We start from the raw sequence: 14,244 nt of genomic DNA, 5'->3' as shown, positions 1-14,244 counted from the left end.
ATAGAAAAAGCGCTATTGATCATGAACAATACCAATAGTTTACCTCTATTTTCAACAATACAGTTGTTCAAATGCAACAATACGTATACATAATGATAGCTAGAAAGATAATAAAAAAAATTATGAAATAATTAAAAAAGGAATACCGAAAGATGGAGGGGAAGAGAGAGAGGCAACCTATGTTAATCTTGTAGATTGTTATAGTAACAATGGGTTAAGCTTTGTCAGTATGCCATGTGTTACCCAGACTTCTTGTATCAGAGCTTCTATTGGCAAATTTAGATGCAAGCTGATATAGTCTGATACTTCTTGTTGTTGCTATCATGTCGATAATCAATATTAATATCAGATTGGGACACCTCTACTTAAAATCACAATTTTACACTCAGGCTTGTTACCCTTAACACAATGCTCCCTTTGATAACATTGGAATCATCCACAAGTCACATGGTCCTGCGTCTTTCAGATCCTTTTTTGGCAATGAGCGTAGAGAGCACAGGGTAGGTGAGAGGGACTTTGTACTCTGTTCCTCCTTGAATTTGATAATGTTTCTCATCGTCTTTATTCTTTGTTCGAGAACTGAATTATGCGGAATGAACCTTGGGCATACGGACTTGTTTGTTTCTTGCAATGTTTGGCTGTATGTTAACCAAGACGGCATATGAAGACTAGGGCAAGATTTGGGCGAAAACTAAATAGTACAAAAAGTGGAATGTTACAGCAGTGGTTCTTAACCTTTTGGACCTTGGAGCCAAACTTTTCTACCACAGGGGGGCCCCGGCCCACTCAAATCTTAACACAGGAATCTTAATCCTGGTTTTAATCATAGTCGATAATTATATTTTACCAACAGTACTTACAGTTTAACAGATCCAAACCTTCTCAAATAATAATAGTATTGTATAAATTATATAAAAGAATAGATGATAAAACTAATAAAACAAATAAATATGTATTATATATTTTAAGAAAAATACAAATGAATACTAAAAATGAATTATATGAAAAAATTTGTTCATCACAAAGATTAATATTTACATAAAGAGCACATCAAACAGGCCTTAAGGTTTTTCCTTGCCCTGATGTGGGATCTGAACCGAGGATGTTTGTGGCTTGTGCAGCCCTTTGAGACACTTGTTATGTAAGGCTGTATAAATAAACATTGATTGATTGATAAAGGGATTATATTATGATTATGTTTTTCTACATTTAAAACACCTCCTTATAGTCTACACTTTGGTCAACATTTTGCATGATGTGTCTGTAAAGGGTTTCACGGTGGAAGAGGGGTTAGTGCGTCTGCCTCACAATACGAGTCTGGGTTTCAATCCCGGGCTCGGGATCTTTCTGTGTGGAGTTTGCATGTCCTCCCCGTGAATGCGTGGGTTTCCTCCGGATACTCCGGCTTCCTCCCACTTCCAAACAGATACACCTGGGGATAGGTTGATTGGCAACACAAAATTGGCCCTAGTGTGTGAATGTGAGTGTGAATGTTGTCTGTCTATCTGTGTTGGCCCTGCGATGAGGTGGCAACTTGTCCAGGGTGTACACTGCCTTCCGCCCGATTGTAGCTGAGATAGGCACCAGCGCCCCCACGACCCCAAAGGGAAAGCGGTAGAAAATGGATGTGTCTGTAAAGACCTATCTTCAAGCCACTTTTTGCCTGCATCTGAAATCAAGCTATTCTTAGAGTCAAAGTCGTTAGATGCAAATAACCCCCACTCTCCCTTCATGCTAAATAAACCTGCGTAGCCATCATTGTAGTTTGTAACTTGTCAACAATTGGCTAAGGTTACAAGCTAAGATATGAGAAACACCGCTAACATAATAACGTATTAAACTGTATAACTTAATCCTTCATTGCCATTTTTAGGAACATCATTCTCTATATTGCCGGAGGTTGGTGATGTTGTTGTCCAACGTTAGAAGGCTAAGCTACGAGGCAAACCACAAATCGAGTACATATATTTATTGTATCATTGACACATTGCCAGTCTCTTGTTATAGTTTCATTGTTTCCTTCATTTCCAAAAGTAGTAGGCACCAACTTCACCATTAAAAATATGTTTTGGAAATATATATCCTTATATTGTTGCAGGTTGGTGAAGCAGTGATCTTCAAAATGGTTGACACACACATAGAGATACTTCTTTCCACTTAAAAGCACATTGCAGCGAAACTTAAAAGTTAGGCAGGCACTTTGTTACTTCTTCAGATGAGACTGGAGGTGTCTGTCGTGTGTGTTACTCTCTATTTTATGCTGCAGTTGTCGTATATGCTATATTATTGTTCATGATAACTCTTATATAATATATATGATATAGACATAATATATCAGTACCGTATTTTTCGGAGTATAAGTCGCTACGGAATATAAGTCGCACCTGCCGAAAATGCATAATAAAGAAGGAAAAAAACATAAGTCGCACTGGAGTATAAGTCACAATTTTTGGTGAACTTTATTTGCTAAAACCCAACACCAAGAATAGACATTTGAAAGGCAATTTAAAATAAATAAAGAATAGTGAACAACAGGCTGAATAAGTGTACGTTATATGACGCATAAATAACCAACTGAGAAGGTGGCTGGTATGTTAACGTAACATATTATGGTAAGAGTCATTCAAATAACTATAACATATAAAATATGCTGTACGTTTACCAAACAATCTGTGACTCCTAATTGCTAAATCCCATGAAATCTTATACTTGCCAACCTTGAGACCTCCGATTTCGGGAGGTGGGGGGTAGGGGGCGTGGTTAAGAGGGGTGGAGTATATTTACATTCATCAAGTCAAATATTTCATATATATATATATATCAATCAATCAATCAATGTTTACTTATATATATATATGGCTTCACGGTGGCAGAGGGGTTAGTGCGTCTGCCTCACAATACGAAGGTCCTGCAGTCCTGGGTTCAAATCCAGGCTCGGGATCTTTCCGTGTGGAGTTTACATGTTCTCCCCGTGAATGCGTGGGTTCCCTCCGGGTACTCCGGCTTCCTCCCACCTCCAAAGACATGCACCTGGGGATAGGTTGATTGGCAACACTAAAATGGCCCTAGTGTGTGAGTGTGAATGTTGTCTATCTATCTGTGTTGGCCCTGCGATGAGGTGGCGACTTGTCCAGGGTGTACCCCGCCTTCCGCCCGATTGTAGCTGAGATAGGCGCCAGCGACCCCAAAAAGGGAATAAGCGGTAGAAAATGGATGGATGGATATATATATATATATATATATATATATATATATATGTATATATATATATATATATATATATATATATATATGTATATATATATATATATATATGTATATGTACTTGAATTTCAGTGTTCACTTATTTACACATTTACACACACATAACACTCATCTACTCATTGTTGAGTTAAGGGTTGAATTGTCAAATTGTCAATCCTTGTTTTTCTAACCATATGCATGTACAGTAGATGGCAGTATTGTCCTGTTTAAGAGTGTCAAACATTACGATGAATTGAATAACGTGGACCCCGACATAAACAAGTTGAAAAACTTATTCGGGTGTTACCATTTAGTGGTAAATTGTATGGAATATGTACTGAACTGTGCAATCTACTAATAAAAGTTTAAATCAATCAATCAATGCTGTTTACGGCAGACGAAATGCTTTACGGTAGACGAAAACGAACTGCTGTTGTTGTGCGTTGTTGCCGCGCTGGGAGGACGTTAATGAAACTGCCTAACAATAAACCCACATAAGAAACCAAGAACTCGCCCTCGATCATTCTACAGTTATAACATCATTGGGCAGACATGCTGTGGGAAAACGGATGTGGAAATAGGCTCTGTTGCGTATGGAGCTGGATGGGGCGTGGCCTCCAGCTCCGCCTGAATTTCGGGAGATTTTCGGGAGAAAATTTGTCTCGGGAGGTTTTCGGCAGATGCGCTGAATTTTTGGAGTCTCATGGAAAATCTGGGAGAGTTGGCAAGTATGCAATCAGTTGATAAAACATTGTCCTTTACAATTAAAAAAGCTTTCTACAAAAATGTATTACGCCGCTTGCATGTCAGCAGACTGGGGTAGATCCTGCTGAAATCCTATGTATTGAATGAATTGAGAATCCTTTCAAATCGGGAAAAAATTGTTTTTGTATCGAGAATCGTTTTGAATTTTTAAAAAAAATCGATTTTAAATCGAATCTTGACCCCAAGAATTGATATTGAATCGAATCGTGGGACACCCAAAGATTTGCAGCCCTAATTAGGTATATATGTTGTATTCTACATCGCTATATTTAGTCTGTTTATACCTGCATTGTCTTTTCTATCCTTACACTTTCCATCATTGTAACTGAGCAACTGTGTGGAACAATTTTCCTTCTGGATCATTAAAGTTTGTCTAAGTCTAAGTCTAATGACCTGCGTTGGTTAATACAACCAATAACAGAGCAGTTTTCACTCATCTTGTTGTCGTGCGCAATACAAATGCTGCTACGTAAAATAAAAACGGCTAACTTTCGTAGCTGTCAACCGGAAAGCCTCTACCATGTAGAAATATACCCGCTGACGTCACAAATTGGAAAAATATCATACACCTGGCAAATTCCTATCGGACTGTATGAAAGAATTATAAAGAAATGCAATATTGTTTTCTAAATATCTTTGCAGTAACTCCATGGTGTCATTTCAAATTTGTGTGACTTATGCAAATCCCAAATACACTAAATCAGGTACCAATATCTTATAAAAGTTGGTTTGGTAAAAAAAAAATTCCACTTTAAATCCAACGGATTACTTTTTGTAAATATGTGTATCTGCTCAGTGGCTTTGTGGTTAGAATGTCCGCCCAGAGTCGTGAGTGCAAACCCCGGCCGAGTCATACCAAAGACTATAAAAATCGGACAATTACCTCCCTGCTTGGCACTCTGCATCAAGGGTTGGAATAAATCACCAAAAAATTATTCCTGGGCGTGGCTACAGCTGCTGCTCACTGCTCCCCTCACCTTCCAGGCGGTGGACAAGGGGAGGGGTCAAATACAGAGGACAATTTTCACCACATCTTGTGTGTTTGTGTGACTATCATTGGTACTTTAACTTACTTTAACCTAACTTTAAAAAGCTGTTTGCCTTCGGGATCCAAGAAGAAAAGACTTTGTTTATTTATTCAAAATAACACGCTAGATCACTTTACTTATGTACAATATGTAATCACACACTGCCTGTTCCTTTATTGTGAGTTTAAATCAGAGGCTACATTGTATTTAAGAGACATAAAAGCATTAGTGTACATGTTAAGAGGAATTGTGTGACTCCCAGCATTCCCTTATTTATGTAATAATGGATTGCAAGTACATGTTTGGGGTTCACTTATGCAATAAAAGTGTTATTGTGCACTTAAACAACACAGTGAGCTTGGCCCCCATCCCGTTCTTTCTCCTCCCCCCCTGCAAGCCTGGTTGAGGTGCTATTGTGTGCTTTCCTGTGGAGTCCTCCGCTCTCTGGCACGCACACGTGCACGCGCCTTCAAAGCTGAGCTGTGCTGTTGACCGCAAACAGCAAAGAGGTCGCCCAGCCGTTCAAGAGGAAGAAGAACTTAAAAAAAAAAAAAAAAAAATCAAAATAACTTTTGAAAATTGACAACCAAACAAGCTTATTTTCTCTGTTCTGGAGGATTTGCAGACGGAAGCCTCCCCAGTGAGAAGTGAAGAAGAATGGAGTTTTAACTTGTTTGTTGACATTGACAAACATCAGCCGCAGAAAGAGGAGATCATCCATTCATCACTGTGAGTCTCAACTTTTTCTACTTTTTGACCAAATATTTTATTGTTTCTCCATGCCACATTGTGGTCGATTCAGACTTTTGAACTAAAAAAAAAAAAAGGTTACAGTTGATGTAGTGTATTACAAGACCACAACCAGGAAATGGTAAACAAATAAGATCAACCGGGCCAATATCTATAAAGCTTTGATGTATTCCTGTCAGACGTGTTCAACAAATTAATCTAAGAAACATCACATTTGTACTATTAAACATGTCTAAAAAGGAGTAGAAAGAAACCAAACTGTATTTAATGCTATACTATCTCCACATGTTTTACTGCCAGTTCATTCATTCAACTCCGTTGTCTCTCGTTTATCTCTAGTGGTTCCAGTGCTGTTCATGGTAAACAAAACTCTACAAGTAGGATTGTTATTCATAAATCAAATATTTGCATAGTTGGTGCATAAAAAATATTCTAAATACACATTTTTTTTTTTTAACAATCGAGCCCTCTAAATACGAAATAACACCCACATGATCACCTTTACACTTGTTTCACCCCATATACAGTGGGGCAAAAATGTATTTAGTCAGCCACCGATTGTGCAAGTTCTTCCACTTAAAATGATGACAGAGGTCTGTAATTTTCATCATAGGTACACTTCAACTGTGAGAGACAGAATGTGGGGGAAAAAAATTCAGGAATTCCCATTTTAAAGAATGTATTTGTAAATTATGGTGGAAAATAAGTATTTGTTCAACCATTCAAAGCTCTCACTGATGGAAGGAGGTTTTGGCTCAAAATCTCACGATACATGGCCCCATTCATTCTTTCCTTAACACGGATCAATCGTCCTGTCCCCTTAGCAGAAAAACAGCCCCAAACTGTGATGTTTCCAACCCCATGCTTCACAGTAGGTATGGTGTTCTTGGGATGCAACTCAGTATTCTTCTTCCTCCAAACACGACGAGTTGAGTTTATACCAAAATGGATACATGGATGATACAGCAGAGGATTGGGAGAATGTCATGTGGTCAGATGAAACCAAAATAGAACTTTTTGGTATTAACTGAACTTGTTAATACCAATTCCTACTGTGAAGCATGGGGGTGGAAACATCATGCTTTGGGGCTGTTTTTCTGCTAAGGGGACAGGACGATTGATCCGTGTTAAGGAAAGAATGAACGGGGCCATGTATCGTGAGATTTTGAGCCAAACCCTCCTTCCATCAGTGAGAGCTTTGAATGGTTGACCAAATACTTATTTTCCACCATAACTTACAAATAAATTCTTAAAAATTTCTACAATGTGAATTCCTGGATTTTTTTTTCACATTCTGTCTCTCACGGTTGAAGTGTACCTATGACGAAAATTACAGACCTCTGTCATCATTTTAAGTGGGAGAACTTGCACAATCGGGGGCTGACTAAATACTTTTTTTTGCCCCACTGTAGTTGCCCGGACTGCATTTTACTGTAGATTACAGTAATCACCGGTCGCCCAAAGGATACTCCTGGTGTCAGCTGGCCTCTACAACACGGCCACGACAGGGAAATTTAGAACTGGGCTTTCGGGTGCTGAAACCCCAGGCGTGCATTGTTCTGTCAAAGCTCTGTCAACTTGCCAGTCACAGCTGTGAACATTAGCCATAATGTTAGCATTCCATGTTATTAGCATTGCGTATTCCAAATCGTCATTCCACATTGCTCATGCCAAAGGCTCGCCAATGTCATGTTGAGTTGATGGTGTTTAAGATAAAGCGAATCAACAGAGTTAATATCCACTTAGCATAGCCTAGAACCGTCTCTGAAAGCTGATACCAGTGCTGTTAGCATACGTATGTACCACTGGGGTCTTTTAACATTGCTAGTGTGAAAGTCTCAATGTGGAGGTGTTCGAGCTCAAAAAAGTTGTTTTCAGATAGCGCCAAGAGTAGTAGTTTTTAGCATTGTCAGCCTTAACCCAGAACATAGTTTCACCTGGTGATCATCTGCATTAATCGCCACAACATAACAATATAAAATAATACTGCAATTTTATACATCCATCCATCCATCTTATTCCGCTTATCTGAGGTCGGGTCGCGGGGGCAGCAGCCTAAGCAGGGAAGCCCAGACTTCCCTCTCCCCAGCCACTTCGTCCAGCCCTTCCCGGGGAATCCCGAGCCAGCCGGGAGAAAGTCTTCCCAACGTGTCCTTATACATGTAGGACTTAATCTAACACCTAGTTTAGGTCAAAATATGTAGAAAATGTTTGGAAAAGAATTATACAATCTGCAATGTAGCGAAGCTGCCAAATTGGAAGTGTGATGTCACACAAGACGACAGTATAAATTCCGTTTACTTACGTTTTGTCGTTTGGAATTTGTTCACTTTCTGCGTAAAAAAAGACATTGCTGGAAAATGACAATGTGTGTATTATTTAAAAAAGGAAGGAAAAATATGTTAAAATACAGATACAAATTTTGCTTGAAAGTATTGGCTATCGTTACTTATTGATGATTATTGATTTTGTCCGATTTCTTACGTCCTGTATTTTGGTTTCCTTTGGTTTTTTGTTTAATTTGACATAGACTCTGCCAGTGGTGTGCCGTCAAAGCCAGCAAGGCCTTCTCTGCTAGCCTAACATAACCAGAAATCTTGATCATAATTAAAGATAAAAAATATTTTTTTATTTACTTTCCCTAAATATCTACAAGTAATTATATTCTCTTCATGTCATATTATGCTCCTTCCAGTGCTGCTGTTTTTAGGTTAGAGTTTTTAGCCAATCAGAGTTCACCCCAGCTTATGTTGCCATGCTGTACAGAATCTGCCCGGGGCCTTCAGAATCAACATTGCGAGTGTCTGTGCACTGTAAGTGAACAGGTGCAAACAGTTGATTGATAATTGCCATAGCCGATCAGATCACAAGTTTTTGTCAGTGAGGCCTTCTCGATGGCCACACGTTGAACTGGTTTGAGTCCTGGTGGTGCTATACAGATCAGCAGAGCCACACCTGGGGCCATTAGCAGGTGAATTTAAGAACACATGCAGTTAATAGACAGTTGGGATAGCCAATCAGATCACAAGTTGTTGACAGTAGCCTATGTAGGTGGCCTGATGTTAACAAGACTGTGATTGGATACTCACTTGTCACTTTAAAGTGAGTATCCAATCACAAGTTGCATTTTACCAAAGCAGGAAGTAAACCGACTACGAACTTATCGTGATTTTCTCTAATAGCCCGTTTTGTACACTGTTGAGGCGCGTCAATGCTCAGTGGTGTGTAAATGTGTTTCTGTATATTATTTCTCCAGCAATGGTCATGTGGTGACGTAAATTATGGTATTTTAAGAGGTGATCGTTGAAGTCAGACATCACTGAAGGCCTAGGTGGGAAACGCACAGCCCGCCACTGGATTCTGCCGTTGAAATAAGTCCTGTTTCCTTGAGTTACGTGCTGTCTTGGTGATTCTTCAGATTCTCACTGATGTCGACGTTTATTTCTTTTCAACTTGCTTCTCGGGTTCAGCAGTATTACTTTGTTTTTCTGTTGGTGAACTTCATGATGATGACAGGTGTGTTGTTGTTCCTGCCGGTCCCAGACAGTGGAATGCGTGTTTCGAAGTTGACATCCATATCCATCCCTTTGGATTGCAGACATTTGGCCAGCTGTTGCTCTTTGTTTAAGCAAAGTCCTCTCGTTCTCCACTTCTATTATCAGCTGACTTGTTATAAGGCTTGCGTGTAATCTGGAGCCCAGTCAGAATCACATTGATCATACATTGGTCTTGTATGAAATTTAATCAATTTTACACATCATATGACCTATAGGGCCTGATTTTCTAGATATTTGCGTGTACTAGAACATGTGCAAACCTGATAGGAGAGAAACAACAACAGAACATCAGCAAATACATACAATATGTACAAATTTCATATGAAAAATGATAGCAAAGAAACAGTCCGTGAAGTAATTATTATTAACATAGAAATGGAGCAATAAAAATACCAACATAATCAATAATGATTATTACCTCTATTATCAACAATACCATTTTTTAAATGGAACAATGCATACATGTAATTAAAACTTGTACTACAAAATAAAGCAACTAAATGGAGGAAAAGAAAGAGAAGCAAACTATTAATAACTTGTAGATCCATCCATCCATCCATTTTCTACCGCTTATTCCCTTTCGGGGTCACGGGGGGCGCTGGCGCCTATCTCAGCTACAATCGGGCGGAAGGCGGGGTACACCCTGGACAAGTCGCCACCTCATCGCAGGGCCAACACAGATAGACAGACAACACTCACACTCACATTCACACACTAGGGCCAATTTAGTGTTGCCAATCAACCTATCCCCAGGTGCATGTCTTTGGAGGTGGGAGGAAGCCGGAGTACCCGGAGGGAACCCACGCATTCACGGGGAGGACATGCAAACTCCACACAGAAAGATCCCGAGCCTGGGTTTGAACCCAGGACTGCAGGACCTTCGTATTGTGAGGCAGACGCACTAACCCCTCTGCCACCGTGAAGCCCAAAAAACTTGTAGATTGTTATTGTAAAATAGGTTAAGCTGTATCAGTTTGCCGTGTTTTACCTAGTTTCCCCTGGGGGTTACAATTTTAATGTTTGATGACATGTGATTATGACTGAGTGTATATATGCATATGTGCTTGTGTATGTACAGTATGTGTATATGTATGTTTGTACATTGAATGTGCGTGTGGATGTATGTACCGTGTGTGTGTGTATGTATGTACTATATTTGTGTATAAATGTGGGAGCGTACGTATGTGCGTAAGTACCTATCTTTGCACGCATGTATGTGTATATGTATACAAAGAAAAATATAAACGCAACACTTTTGAGGTCCCATTTTTCATGACTTGAACTCAAAGATCTAAAACTTTTACTATATACACGAAAGACCTATTCCTCTCAAATATTGGTCACACATCTGTCTAAATCTGTTTTAGATAGTACTTCTTCTTTGCCAAGATAATCCATCCCAATCCACAGATGTTGCATAACAAGATGCTGATTAAACAGCATGATTATTGCACAGGGGACCTCGGATAAGCGGAAGATGATGGATGGATGGATGGATGGATGGATTATTGCACAGGGGTGCCTTTAGCTGTCCCCAAAAAAAGCTACAGAAATATACTATATATAAATATATACACACACGCACAAATACACACACGCGCGAACACACACATATGTATACATACACATACAAACATGCATAGATACACATGTATACATACACATATACAATATATGGCAATAATAATTACATGCACGCGCACACACACGCACACATGAAAAAAAATCCACACATTATCCTTCTTTAAGTATACATTTTTTTGTGCCTCGAGGGTAGTAATGTGCAGCCACTCTCCAATGAGCATATCTTTAGCTGCAAAAGGGAAAAAAAGTGGTTTCACTATAGATTCAATGTAGGATTGTGTTTAAAATGCCCATATTGAGTAATACATGCCTCCTGCATGTTTCAAAACATAGCAAAACCCTGCAGGTAGGAGCATGATAGCATGAATGCCCCATATAGTAGACATAAAAATCTTAATTTAAATAAGGCGGCCTGCACCGCTTTTCAATTGCACACGCAGTCCTAGTAGATCACACGCAACACGCCCACACTGTTTTGTACAAACCCCGTTTCCATATGAGTTGGGAAATTGTGTTAGATGTAATTATGAACGGAATACAGTGATTTGCAAATACTTGTCAACCCATATTCAATTGAATGCAATACAAAGACAAGATATTTGATGTTCAAACTCATAAACTTTATTATTTTTTTTGTGCAAATAATTAACTTAGAATTTCATGGCTGAAGCAGGTGCCAAAGTAGTTGGGAAAGGGCATGTTCACCACTGTGTTACATCACCTTTTCTTTTAACAACACTCAATAAACGTTTGGGAAGTAAGGAAATTAATTGTTGCAGCTTTGAAAGTGGAATTCTTTCCCAGTCCTGTCTAATGTAGAGCTTCAGTCGTATTTTACGATTCATTATGCGCCACACATTTTCGATGGGAGACAGGTCTGGACTGCAGGCGGGCCAGGAAAGAACCTGCAATCTTTTTTTACGAATGTGACTTGGCATTGTCTTGCTCAAATAAGCAGAGGCGTCAATGAAAAAGACGGCGCTTTGATGGCTGCATATGTTGTTAGAAAACCTGTATGTACCTTTCAGCATTAATGGTGCCTTCAGAGATGTGTAAGTTACCCATGTCTTGGGCACTAATGCACCCCCATACCATCACAGATGCTGGCTTTTGACCTTTGCGTGGGTAACACTCTGGATGGTTCGCTTCCCCTTTGGTCCGGATGATACGATGTCGAATATTTCGAAAAACAATTTGAAATGTGGACGCGTCAGACCACAGAACACTTTTCCACTTTGCATCAGTCCATCTTAGATGATCTTGGGCCCAGAAAAGCCAAGGGTGTTTCTGGATGTTGTTGATAAATGGCTTTTGCTTTGCATAGTAGAGCTTTAACTTGCACTTACAGATGTAGCGACCAACTGTATTTAGTGACAGTGGTTTTCTGAGGTGTTCCTGAGCCCATGTGGTGATATCCTTTAGAGATGGATTTCGGTTTTTGATACAGTGCCGTCTGAAGGATCGAAGGTCACGGTCATTCAATGTTGGTTTCCGGCCATGCCGCTTACGTGGAGTGATTTCTCCAGATTCTCTGAACTTTTTGATGATATTATGGACCGTAGATGTTGAAATCCCTAAATTTCTTGCAATTGCACTTTGAGAAACGTTGTTCTTAAACTGTTTGACTATTTGCTCACGCAGTTGTGTACCTCGCCCCGTCCTTTCTTGTGAAAGACTGAGCAATTTTTTGGGAAGCTGTTTTTATACTAGATCATGGCACACACCTGTTCCCAATTAGCCTGCACACCTGTGGGATGTTCCAAATAAGTGTTTGATGAGCATTCCTCAACTTTATCAATTTTTTTTGCCACCTTTCCCAACTTCTTTGTCACCTTTACTTCTGTCACATTTTTTGGACCAACTTGAACAATTTGATACTGAAAAATTTAATAAAATTAACCCAATAAAAAATAACACTTTCAATTTGATTAGCAACATTAACTCAGTCAAATAGCACAGCAGTTTTGGTCACGTTGTTTTTCTTGTAATGACACACATATCGATATATCAAGGGGTCACAGTATCACTCCTTGTGTTTCATAAATGCCTCCATGCTGCAATATCCTTAGACCCGTCACTACATGCAATAATAACCTAACAGTTAACACAGATTTTTTTATTTTTCCAAGATTGTTAGCCAAGGGAAGGAAGATTTTCCGCAAGGCCAGCATATAAACTATTGCTTTGCGGAAGAAAGATGATGAAACAAGATTCACAAATCAAACTTTTGTTGCTGCACTACATAAACCAGGTTTATAGTCTGGCATCACGTAACCTGCTTAAGCGATGCTGTCTTGCTCCTCCCTCTGCGCACCCTCCCGCAGATCCTCCTGCAGACCCTGAAGTGTACCTCCCAAAAAATCCTAGCGGAACGCAGAACTTTATTTGGTCAGCATTTGCCAAGCATGGTCTCTGAGCACAGGAAAGCAGACTTTGTGCTTGAAATGCACAAATTATTGTATGACAAAGAAATAGTGATTGAACATTTGCATGCAAACTTATATTATGTATCTAATATCCCGGTGCAGTGTCTAATTACTTAATGTGTTGTTTTTATAGCTTATTGTGTTGTTTTGTCAACACTAAGTCCCTGAGACATACTTGCCAACCTTGAGACCTCCTATTTCGGGAGGTGGGGGAATGGGGGGCGCGGTTGGGGGCGGGGTGTGGTTGGGGGCGTGGTTAAGAGGGGAGGAGTATATTTACAGCTAGAATTCACCAAGTCAAGTATTCCATATAGATATATGTATATATATATATAAATAAATAAAATAAATACTTGAATTTCAGTGTTTATTTATTTACACATATACACACGCATAACACTCATCTACTTATTGTTGAGTTACGGGTTGAATTGTCCGTCCTTGTTCTATTCTCTGTCACTATTTTTCTAACCATGCTGAACACCCTCTCTGATGATGCACTGCTGTGTGGCACGCACAAAAGTGCTTTCATCAAATGCACTAGAGTCTGGAATCACCCATCTCTCCTTAGCATGGCCCAAAATCGGTCAATCTTTGCTTCCTGAGGAAGATCTTCAGTGCCAAGCACTTGGTAGTCCACTACTTCTTCCCGGAGGCTATCCAGGTCTAATAGCAGCTGCGGCTTGGAACTTACAAGCGTATTTCTTCCTCTTACTCGGCGTCGGCACGGCTGTATCTTCCTCGTTCTTCTGCTTCATCTCCTTGTTGTGTGCCGGTTGTGCACTGCACTCTCTAAAAGCCGTAGATGTTATTGTCACATATGCATGTACAGTAGATGGCAGTATTGTCCTGTTTAAACGTGTCACACATTGCTGTTTACGGCAGACAAAC

At 39.6% G+C, this 14,244-nt stretch overlaps 1 protein-coding gene across 3 annotated transcripts in view; it reads left to right on the top strand.

Annotated features, from left to right (window-relative positions):
* lpar4 (lysophosphatidic acid receptor 4) overlaps nucleotides 1–14,244 on the top strand; it is a 50,332-nt gene that overhangs the window by 23,261 nt on the left and 12,827 nt on the right. The window contains exon 3 of one of the 3 annotated variants that reach the window (XM_061901773.1): nucleotides 5,662–5,765. The exons of 1 other annotated variant lie outside the window; for it this stretch is intronic. The gene's annotated coding sequence lies outside the window, so the exon portion shown is untranslated. Of the gene's footprint in view, nucleotides 1–5,652; nucleotides 5,766–14,244 lie in introns of all 3 variants that reach the window. One more of the 3 variants, XM_061901772.1, reaches the window with a different exon arrangement.

This window comes from Nerophis ophidion, linkage group LG05 (assembly GCF_033978795.1).
Source record: "Nerophis ophidion isolate RoL-2023_Sa linkage group LG05, RoL_Noph_v1.0, whole genome shotgun sequence".
Taxonomy (NCBI): domain Eukaryota; kingdom Metazoa; phylum Chordata; class Actinopteri; order Syngnathiformes; family Syngnathidae; genus Nerophis; species Nerophis ophidion.
Note: the sequence above shows the minus strand (reverse complement) of the source record. Positions and strands in the feature narration are given on the sequence as shown.